The 12,132-nt window shown below is 39.3% G+C and overlaps 1 protein-coding gene across 1 annotated transcript in view; it reads right to left on the bottom strand.

Moving 5' to 3' along the window:
- TNFRSF11B (TNF receptor superfamily member 11b) overlaps positions 1 to 5,446 on the bottom strand; it is a 29,385-nt gene extending 23,939 nt beyond the window's left edge. The window contains exon 1 of the mRNA XM_054059360.1: positions 5,319 to 5,446. The gene's annotated coding sequence lies outside the window, so the exon portion shown is untranslated. The remainder of the gene's footprint in view (positions 1 to 5,318) is intronic.
- Between the last annotated feature and the right edge of the window lie 6,686 nt (positions 5,447 to 12,132).

The raw sequence follows: 12,132 nt of genomic DNA, 5'->3' as shown, positions 1-12,132 counted from the left end.
CAGGATTCAAGAATATGCCTCCTAGGACAAATATTAAGGAAGGAGCCCATAGTCAGTGGTGGTGGGCCATGAACCAGGCTTGATTCAGTGAACAACAAATTAAAGGCTCCTCCGTTTAAGCTATTAATAAGAAGATTTTTTTAGCAGGAGCAAAGCAGAACTTGCTTGATAAAGCTATGTATTGCAGGTCATCCTGCCCGCTTGATATTTCATCGAATTTTGCAATAAGTGTTCCCGCAGATAGACTTTCAGCTTTAGGAGGCAGAAGTATGACTCCTTGGCTAAGTCTGCTCTTGGACTGGCTTAGGACTCAAGAGTCTTGAGAAGTAAAAAATAAGAAGTGGTGAATGTTCACTCTAGAAAAAAGGATTAACACAGAAGAGAAGAACATGGTTTTTCCTATGTATAATCAGATACTGCAAACAAGAAATAATAAATGATTTTAAAGTGTGCTTTCAGTTAAAGAATTCAGTGCTGCTGCTTTAAATTTTTGATGCTGGCTGCACAAGGAAAGGTTGCAGCACTCTGATTCGTTGTGAGAACTCCTCTCTAAAATGTGAAAGACTGTCTTATCAAGGAAAGTCTCTTCCTTCTTTCCTTCTGCCATCTTTTTTCATGTTGCTTCAAAAAGGCTAAGAGCAAATATCAATGAAAATTAAGGCAATGTGGAAATTCATAGAAACTACTGCTATGGGTTTTTTTATCCCTGTGAATTTTTTAAAATAAATTTCATCTGCATCCAGAGCAGTTTATGGAGGCACAAAACAGTGCATGTGGAACAGCAGGCAAGAATGTGGACTGAATACTAATGCACTCAAACACCCTCCCCCAAGCTCTCTAAGCCTGAAAAATCCTTCTGCAGCATAACTACCAGCTCCTGTAGGGCTTGCTTATATCCTCATGGAGGAAAGTCCTTTAGCATTTAATAGAAAATTATTATCTTTTCATACACTTTTTGAGCTGTTAGAATTTAATACAAAATTGTATCCTTGCCATATAGTAGTTTGGAAAAAAACCCAAATCCCTACAGATTACCACAAATAAATTCTAAAAGATTTTGCAGGAAAATAATAGTTTTTTTTTTAATAGGACCTGCCTGACTGTCTCTTGTTAAATACAATAGAATTCCTTCACAATGGTAGAATCTTGAACTAAATACATTTTTATAGATACATCTTCCACAGCAAATTTTGTCCCTTTAGTGCAAGAGGAGAACAGAAGGGGCCCACTTGTGAAAAACTGAAAAAACAGAGAAAATAAAAAAATTGATCTTTTTTTCTCCAAATACAATATCAGTAATGGAGACCCAAATACCTAAATTATTTAAACCTGTTCTGCATGAAATGCCACTAGAGGCTTTTCTTTGTCTTCTAATATCAAAACCTAGTTGCAATCTGACATACAACCTGGAAATGCTGACTGAAGTCAGTGAGGTGCTCAGGACCCAGTCTGAGACCGGGCTGTCATGAGAACATAGGCTGGTAGAACATTTTTTTCTACTAAATTATTAATTGGGTGTAAAGGACACGTGATGTCTCGCCTGCTATAGAAGATGACTACAGTCAGTTACAATCCCTTTTCTGCTCCCTCGACCCCATATTTTAAGAACTGGGGTTTCATTTTTCATATAAAATTTCAATGTAAGTGCGCATTGGATGCTTCTATTTCATATAGTCTCGGGCAACTCGGGGGACAGAGCGTCTGCTGTTCCTGCTCACACACAGAGTCTGAAGTTGTAATGGGATGAAAAGCATCACAGTTCCATGACTAAATGCAGCAAATTTACTATTTATAAATCTCACATGTGGGTGGCATGGGCTGTTGTAAATGTTTGCTAAATCAAATGTTCGACCTCGTGCCCATGGGGACTGAGACTGCTGGGGAGCATGGATGGGAGAAATTACACATTACTTCCCCAAGGCCATTTCTCCACAAAAGGATGGGTGGCCCAGTGTGAGTTTCTTCAAAGAGCTGACTTCAGTTCTCTGCTGTGGCATTGCCTCACCCACGCTCTCCCAGCAAGACGTCTACAATGATCTCCAAGTTATTTCAGCTCTGCAAGCAGTGATGGGATCTGACTGTCTTGCAAGATGGAGTCTGTAATTTATTTTTGCCTTATTTTTTGTTGTGTTTGGGTAAAAAGCCATAAACTGGGATTGCTAACAGACTAACACCTCAAACCATGATGCAGTTGGATTCTGCAGTGAGAAGAGCTATATAATTACCTTGGGTAGGTAACTAAGAAGTGGTGCTGACAGGCTTTGGCATGTAGTGCACTGTGACAATGGAAAGATTTATTCAAAACTACTGTGTCAATTAGAGTCTGTATTTTATTTCACTGCAATATGCTTCTCAATGTTTTGCTTTGTAGCTTATTTAGCAAAATATGCTGCCTGCTGAATACATCAGCTGACTGTTAAAATGAGTCAAAATCCATGGTCTTCCACAACAGCACCACACAGAAAAGCGAAAAGCAAACTAAAGCCAGACATGCAGATCAAAAGGATGGTGAAGGAGATTTATCAGCCACTCTGGCAACAGCAAAAGCCAGACAGCAATGGTTATCTCTTCATCTCCCCTCTTCCTGCCCGCAGTGGTAGGGGCTGCATTCAATGAGAAGGGAAAAGTGAATCCCTCCATTTAAAGCAGAACCCAGATCAAGGACCTCTGAACACTCCTGCGTGGATTTCCGTTGCTCTGCAGTGGAGAGCTGGGCTTTTTCCACCCCGTACTCTCATCTCACCCCTCCTTTCTTACCCCATCTTCCATCCAAAAAGGAAGAAGCATAAATCTATCATGTTGCTTGTTGCCACTACTTTATTAATTTTCCTTGCATGTTGTGACATTTCTTTTGGGGCCTGTCTTGACTATGTACATTCTATACTTCCCTGTTTTACACTAACCACAATGGGGCTGAACCTCTTGAATGTTACCCAAATAAATAAGATCAAGGTAAGCTCAAGCATGAGGCAGTGGCATCCCACACACCGGTTAGGAGTGTCAGACGCTATCTCAGACATCACATCAAGTGTTAGGTGAGACTCAGATAATTTGCAGGTCTCACACACATCAGCTAGTTTCCTTGTATGCCAAGTCCTCGTTCCCGAGATATGTAAGAACATGTCCAACTCCATGCCAGTAACCCACTGGTTTGAAGAAGGTTACTGAAACTATTAAGTACCTTCCTGAACTGGAGCTTCAATACTGATACAGAGAAAATAACTTTTAAGATGCATTGAACAAATGTTAATTCAAACTCCATGTACAAATGTGTGTTAGTCTGAACAAGCTACAACATTTCTCAAAAAAAATGTACAGCAGTCTTGGCAAAGCTCACTTGTTTTTGAATTCATTTTTATACTACAAGTTACGGGAAATTAAATAATACCTCACATTTTTCTTTGTAATGGAAACAATATGAAAATATTTCAAGTTAACAAATGCTAACACCCTTTAATATTCTTCAAAACGTAACTAGAAAAACCAATATTTTACTTCATGGTGGTCCTAATTAAAAATCACAGGTAGACAGAACTTCTTTCCCCCCTGAAACAATGGGAAACTTTCTTAAGTAGTGCATATCAATGAAAGAAAATGCAAGTAGATATAGATCAAATAACATTTTTGCTTCTTTTACTGCCAGCTCTTATGGAGGTTTTCACACACTGGATGGAATCATGAACGTTTGCCCACCACTGCATTTGTCCCAATGACTTTTTTGTGAAAACACAGTTTGTGGTACCTCCTAAGGGTATTCACAGGCAAAACTTTGTGCAGCATTTTAGGGATGTTGAAATGACTGAAATGCAGTGAATAAGAGACATACAGGAATTTCCCTCACCAGCAGGAGATGAAGTAAATAAATAAGAAAACACAATTTCATCACAAACCCATGGAGAGTGGAGTTGGGTCACTATGTCAAGCAGAATAGAAAGAATAGCTTAGTTTCCATGTTCATTAAATACTCCTTCTCTCTGCTGAAACTGCTAGCAAGAATGCTAATTAGCACTTGCCACTATGCATCGGACCAACATTTTGAGATGTCTAAACACCCATCTGGATAAAACTGTGTGGTTTCTTGTGACCTAAGTTATTTCCAAAGCAAGTATTTGGAGGTAAACAATTCTGCTCCCTCTTTTCAAAACCTCTCTCTCCATCTTAAGCTGTTATAATTTTGCAAAAACTGCACAGTTAACTAACTCCTAAAAAACTCAATCGTTAATTGCTGCAATAATATACTGTGTGTTGCTCAAAGGATCACATGACAGTTATAAAATCCTGCACTGAAACTATTGTATTGGCCAGATTAATGAACTCTAAAGCCAGTGAGATTGTTTTACTTAGTAAACACGACTGTTTGTGTAATACAGATTATGCAAATGCTCTGAACTGATTTAATGAAGATCGTGTGGAAATACATGTCATTTTGATTGTAAAATCACTCCCTGAAGCCTTAAGGTGTTGTTCCACTGATTAATTACTAGCAGCTTAAAAAAATGGGGATTTTCTTGCCTGCATGCACTCAGGATCAAATTCTGTTTTACACCATGCGGTTCACAAAACAGCACTCTGCTACCTCAGTATTGAACCCAGCAGCTTTTGTCTACGTTCTCCAGAGACGTATTTAGTCTATATTCAAAGACATCAAGAAGTGGAGAATACAAAACTATTCTTGGTATTTTGCTCTATTGGTTAACCACCACCAAAATTATTTCCTAACTGTTTATTTGCAGTATCTTCTGATTTAAATTATGCAGACAGTTCTTCCTGATGTCATTTTGAACAACTGAACCCTCAGTCCAACACCTATTTAAATCAAACATTCTTATTGATTATGAAGAATATTGAACCAAGCTCTGAATTATATATAACACTTCTCTGTGGTTTATGAGATGAATGTTAAAGAAAGTCTTTTTTTAATTTTCCAGCAGAAAGAGAATATGAATGATAGAGAGAATGCTGCCCTCTCATGGTTTTATGGACAAATGTGTTCTCATCATATATAAAAATAGAAAAAATAATAGTTTTAGGCTGCTACATACTGATCTGTTCTCTTTTATGTATTACACTGCAAGGCAAACTTGTAACAGGTGTCAATCTTGTCATGATGAATGACATGAAAGCACTGAAAATGCAGCCCATGAATGGCAGACATGGAGTTAATGAAACACAAGGAGAAAGGGTGATGCAGGAGACAAGGATCACCCTCTTCCAACCAGCCTTGTAAGCTGAAGCTGGCTGGCACACAGCTAGGTACTCATTTTGTTCCCTTTGCGTGAAACTGCGGAACCTTATGTGTTCCCAGGATGGGGACTCACCTGTTCTCCAGGTAAAATGTTTCACACACCATGCTTTCCCTGCTGGAGAAGTCCTGGATGCCACTGAGCAGGAAGTACAGGAAGAACTTTTCTAGTTCAAGAGCAGCACACACCCAAGTTACTAGAATCTTTTTCCCCTCCAAATGAGTAACCTCCTGTGCAGGCATAAAGGAACAGAAATAGATACAAAGTGAATGCAAGCAACTCACGCCTTCCTGCATGTCCTTGATGGCTTTTGAGAAGTATGGAAAGTATCCAGCAAACCCAAGATACATACCTACTCTCTTACCCAGCTGCTAATTTGACCTTTATTGTCTTCATGACTAGTTGAAGTTTCCCCCTGAAAAACATGACATCAAAGGAAAAGACCGCACGTGGTGATGTCCCTGGAAAAGGGTTCCTGCAGCCTATTCAAAAAAGCCTTATATTTTTTGAGTAAGAACTGGCTATCATAATGTATAACCTCAGACCATGAGCTTAGTCATGTCCCACATTCTGCAGAGTCCTTCATGTGCAAAACCATGAAAGAAACCACATCAAGATGTTCAGACCATTGAAATCTTCAAGTAAACTTTGCCCACATTTGTCTATCACTTCCTTACTAAGAGTAACCAAATTCTATCTTGACTAACTGCTAAACTATGTTGAATCGGAGAAAAAGAATGCATAAAATAACTGCTTGTAGTTAAACAACTCATAGGCCAGAAAAGACCATTAGGTCATGTAACTTTGTCTCCTGCATAACACGAGTCATTGAATTTCACCTAATTGCCTCCAATAAGTTATGTTTGACTATAACTTAATCTTCTGGGAAAGCAGTGATGCAAAAATGTCAAGAAACAGAACTTCTCTCTTCCTTGGGCAGTTTGTGAAGGTTAAATCGTTCTCATTCTTAAGTGCCTGAGCTTTTCTCCTTTGCTCCTCACTGGAAGATATCTGTCTGTCTTTCAATCATCCTTTTATAGCTTCATTGACAGTGCATACTTTAATTTTACAAATGGATCTTCTCAGCAGGTGTTACTCAAAGGATTTTATTTTAATGCAGACTTTCAAAAAAAAAAATTACTTTGTCTCCAGAATGGTATTTCTTAATAGTTACAGGTATAGTCAAGACAACGCAATGTGAAATAAGCTTCTGTTCTGATGTAGGATAGTACACTCCTGAAATTATTGTACTGAAAGGAGAACTTCAGTCTTAACACATTGTGAATGATATGACTTTACCATTTTCTCAAAATAAGAATGGGAAGCTTCAGTCTGGCCATATTAAGTCTAAAAAATGTGTTCGATACCAAATGTGAGTATTCAACTCATTTCAAAGTACATTATTTTGGGACAGGTTATAACACTGTAATAGGGTGAATGGCAGCAGAGTAATTATGGTTTTCAGTTGGTCTCAGAGAGGAAAGCCTTCTCTCATTTCTGTCACAGTCCACCAGATGTATCCCTTTGAGCAGAAGCTGGATTTTACTGTTCCTGAGTGTGCTTCCCTGGTGATTTGCCTTTGTCTCTCCCCAATACCAGCATTGGATGCTATGCTAAGCAATTTTAAACTGTCTGTAACAGTTTTCCAGGCTTCAAGAGTCAACTCACACATAAAACCATATTCAAAAGATCACTTGACTATAACACCATGTCCATTCACAAGGCATGTCCATTTGCATCAGGAAAAAAGAAAAACCCAGGACAAGGAAAGCTTATGACTCTTAATATTGCTTTGTAGACCAAAAGAGGAAAAATTCCTGCTTGGTGCATGTGTACAAAAGAAGAAGATTCAGACTGGCTAAGCAAGCTTACTTCTTGAATCCCTCTCAAAAGATTCAAGTGGAATAGGTGTCTGGAAAAGTTATCAGATAAGGCCCACTTTGGGAAAGATCACAGACATCAAATTAACACTCCATGAAGAGATCTGATGGTGGGAAATAAAACAAGATGCACCTGTAGAAAATACACAGGGAAATTTGCATCCCCTCTGATCTGTATGATGGTGTAAGAAGCTTGTGACTCATTTAGACACACAGCTTGCTAACAAGACTATCTTGTTACCCGTGTAACTCTGGGTTGAAATTATAAATCTTTTCCTAACATAGGGTTGCACTGAAATACGAGCAATTTGCGTTTGTTGTACTACATTGAAAATATATATAAGCAATGATGCAAGCTATACAGTGTTTGTCAAAAACTACCCTGGCATTTTGATTCACCCAGTCTGCTAGTAAATGTTCTTTCTTCCTCTTCCCAGCTAGACTAAATACAGCATGGCACATTTTATATCTTCAAGCTTGGAAAGCATTTAATTCTTCACATTATGCATCTTTGGAGTCTTAACTAAAAATATACGCTGCCAAAAATCTATATTTATGCCAGTGGCTAAAGCTAATGTTACAGGGAATAGTTTCAGAAGACTGTGCAGTCCTAGCAAATGATATGCAAGCTCTGTAGCCTGAAGCTCTAGAGAAATGGCTTACAGGCAATATTACAGACTCTCCAACTTTCAGCATTACGTGTAGCCAAGCATGACTGCTACTACCAAAACTCAAGCTGATAAGGAGAATAAACGATGTTGCTCCAAAACATATTTTCAGTCCATATTGTCACAGGCCAAATTTCCCTATTGTCACAAGTTTTGCATTTGTTGCTCTAGAGGACATAGAGCTACCCCTGAAGGGGCTGAAGGGTAAATGCCATAGAGCTATCTACCACTGTACATGAACATAAGTTCTGAACTAAAAAGAATGAAGAATGGGAAATGGCATTTACTTGTAGTTATCTTTGAGTGCACTGAGCCTCATTTTGCCTCACTCTTGAGCATGGTGAGGTGCCAGAAGCCCACAGTGGACACTGCATGCCAGTTGTACTTGACTCGGGTGCACTCGCTGTATTTAAGAGTTGCTGCTCTTCTTTGTGGAAATAGCTGTACTGCTAAAACAGCTCCAGAACTACAAACTAGAGACTTACCATCTCCTTTACACATGTTTAGTATTATCTGTGCCTTGGGCTTATTTTTTTTTACCCATACCTCATCCTGTCTTATTAGTATGGATAAAGGAGATGATGACTACAGAGATTACAAGATTTTTATTCAGAACACCCCTAGGGTCATTTTGAGCATTTTTTTTAGCTATTTATCTACTCAAACCAGAAACCAAATAGAAAAATGAAAGAGAGAGGAATGGAACATTGTTAAAAGAAAGGGCTTGAAAGAACTGTGATGACTTAATATGGAGAAGGGAACAAGTCTTCTAAAAAGTTAAATGTAATACCAATATTAGCTGTCATCTACCCATATTTAGCACAGAAGAGGGAAAAGAAACAAGTTAAAGACAGCAAGAGAGATGTAGGCTGCATTCTGGAAGAAAATTCTCTGCTTGGAAGACAGTTAAATACTGGAAGAGATTGTGTGGAGAAGCTATGGCTTCAGTGTGGTTAGGGTTCTATAAGGAGGCTATATAGCTAAACCTTTGCTAGCTACTGCTGATTTTATCTGGAGACAGCAGAAGGTCTCCACTGGCTTCTCAGGGTCCTCTCTAAGGAACAGCTGCAGTCCTTAAAAAACTCTGTAAATTTCTGCTTCCCATCAGAAGGTGCTAAAATCCCAATAGCTGTGGTAGGTGTGAAAGCCTCAGGAAAGAACCAGGCAACATTTCCGAAAGGTTTGGGGTGAGGCTTTCCAAGTAGACCTGAAGACTTTAGGCCTATTGTACCCACTGGCACCACACTGGGAGAGAAGGTTGGCAGAGGTGGAAGGATGAAGTCGTGTGGTTAGAGGACATTTGCTATTGGATGTTTACACCAGCAGGCAGGAAACCAAGGCAGCAAACTCTTGGCAGAGTTACCAGGGGAAAGTTTTTTATTTATCATTCATATAGACATATTGCTGTTTTCTAAACACTAAACCTGTGTGTCTTTTCCTCTGAATACAATTCCACAAGCCTATAAATTCTTCTACTTTGCAGCAAAGTTCTACTGTGTATTAGGGGCACACCAGGAGTGCACAATCTGTAAGAGAGCTTGAGCTGGGGATGTTGATTTCGAGAGCAGATCCACCCAGGAGCTATTTAAGCCTGTCCCTTGTTTTTGCCAGTAACACCAGGAAGAAGGCTTACACACAGAAAATCAGTTTCCTCTAATACTGGCCAGAGGCCTTTTTCAGGAAGCAACAAAGAAAAGTCTCTTCCAACAGAGCTTCTCATTTCTCCCCAAGAGTGTTTGCCTACCAGGTCTAAGGAAGAACAAGTAGGTGCAGAATGGGTTTGAAATGCTTGATTAGATAAGGAGGAAATAGCAACGCTCAGATTTTCAAGAAGCTTGAAGTGTGCAGCTGAGTTTGGGGTCTATACTAGAAAGCAGGGGAGGTATTCAGGCCAACTTGGTGAGGAAATGCCGGGGAATAAGCCTATGGACTCTCATCACTATAAAATCAACGTGCTCAAATCCTTAAAATGAGCAGCTTTGCGATTGTGAGGGAGCATCTTCTCATAGAACTTTTGTTCAAGGGAGGCCTTGAGAGGCTGAGAGAAACTCAGTTGCACATCTGGAACAACAATCTTTCCCCTGCCTTCTTCTGGGGAATCAGGAACAAGTTCAAAGATGACTGAGGCTCTTAAATACAGCACAGTGCTTATAACTAAGCAAGGGACATCTGCCCATCCCATAGGCATTATCAGGTACTAAATTTCCCAGCAGTCATGTGGCATCTGTCATTCTTATCACCCAGACAGTTTTTCTAGTGGGTCTTTTCATCCCTTCTGAACACTTTAAAGTAAGACTCAGCCTTTTGTTGCACTCAGATGTCCCTTCACCCATTTCTAGGATTTGTCTCGTGTGCGCCACAGACATGCTGCAGGCTCTGCTCCAAATCATGTTTCAAGGACCACTTGTTTTAGTCATTTCTGGGTTAGTCTGTACCTCCCAGCACAGCCTAATCCAGGCACTTGCTCTCCCAACACAAAAGCGACTAACTGTGCCAAGACACTGCCTACTCCACCCCTTCTCTCCCGTGTGAACTCACTGTCCCCAAATCACTTAATCTTCCCACTTGGCTGTAGGATAGCAGCTGCCTATTCCAATGAAACTAAAGACACTGGCAACCAAGCCTTCATTCCTGGGAGAAACACCAAGAACAGTCCATCCATCTGTTTCTCGATCTTTTAAGGCCATTCCTACCAAACAGAGATGGGAAACAGAAAGAAATGTGTCCTTCAGCAACAGGAAATTCAGGGGGCAGGCTTGAGGAGAGGGGAAGTGACACAGAGACGAAAGAATGAAATGAAATGAAATGAAATGAAACAAAACAAAACAAAATGAAATGAAACAAAATGAAAAATGAAAATAAATTAAATTAAAACAGATGTTCAATGCCAGAATCTGAGAGGCATTTATGATTGCACAGGAAAATACTAGAGTCTGTGTGATCCCAGTGTTTTGTGAGTGCAATAAATCTAATATGGACTCAATCCAATCTCCGAAATTCTGCCACAGAATGTCATTGCTAATTCTTGAAGATTAAAGCAGCCTCTGACTCTTCCTTAGTGGCCCAGTATGTATTGCAGGCTGCCAGAAAGTAAACAAGTAGTATTAATTGCCCTCTGTGGTGGTGTTTCCTCCAAGAATGGCTGGCAGTATCGCTGTAGCCATTGTGCATGCTCACCAATGGTCACAACTAAGAAGTGGACCTCTTGTGGCCCCTTTTTTTTCTCATTTCCTACATTTGGCACAGGCATATCACACCACACTGAATTTGAAGATATTAAGATCGCACCATATCAAATATTTCTCTTCAGAAATTCAGCATCTGCAAGAAAACTATTGGACAAGATATCCCAAGGTTAAACTTTGCCGGTAACTAGCAGAGATTTTAATTCATTAAACAGTGGAATTCACACTTGAATCACAACAACCTTCTCCTTTATTGGGAAAACTTTTGACTGATGGCAGAGCTTTCCAGTAAAGAAACTCAATGGAAGTTCAGTGTTTCCAGTTGAAAACTCTCTTAACTGTGAATCAACATAGAGCTGCATTCCATGGAAATGGAGAGACAAAGAGATACAAATGATGCAGTCCACTCGATTTTAAGATATTTTTCCTTTTTGTTTGTTTGTTTGTTTGTTGAATCCGTGCAGATATCAGCTCAGATACAAGTTCTCAACTTTCCTAGTGTTCCTTATAATACATTCCTTACAAGAAAACCCTAAATCTGCTCTTGGATTCAGACATTTTTATGCTTGTGCTCTTTCCAATGCTCTAGGGAATAAATCATATTTCCAAAGCTCCTTCGATATTTGTATTGTAGAGTAATAACTAGTGTGTGAGATCATTGCACACACCCAGCCTTCTCGCTTTGAGGCTGTTGTTATAAGTTCTAATAAAGACAACATGTTTTGCGAGCTGCATTTTTTCCAGGCCAAACCATTATAATTGTTCACACTTTGATTGGTACTTTACATATGTTTACTCTGATCTTTAGATAAAGTGGCAAGAGGATGTATCAGGTGGTGTGAAATATTGACATAATTTTCTGATGACAGAAGGGAGACTTGCAAATGAAATCTGACAGCTCTGAAAAATTAAGTGGGTAGAAGGTAGAATACGGATCAGCGTATTGAATTTATATTGCATTTTGTTTAAAATGTAAGGCAGAAAAAAGAAACTGCTGAGACACGTAAGCTATTAATCATTGCCAACTAGAGCACATGCAAAAATATAAAAACAGAGCTTTGCATTAGATTGAAAAAAAAGCTTCAGTATTTCTCCGTTGTAATCAATAAAGTTTAGTAAATAACTCATACTGTACAGTATACTCAGCAAGCTTGTG

This window comes from Cuculus canorus, chromosome 2 (assembly GCF_017976375.1).
Source record: "Cuculus canorus isolate bCucCan1 chromosome 2, bCucCan1.pri, whole genome shotgun sequence".
NCBI classification, from domain to species: domain Eukaryota; kingdom Metazoa; phylum Chordata; class Aves; order Cuculiformes; family Cuculidae; genus Cuculus; species Cuculus canorus.
Note: the sequence above shows the minus strand (reverse complement) of the source record. Positions and strands in the feature narration are given on the sequence as shown.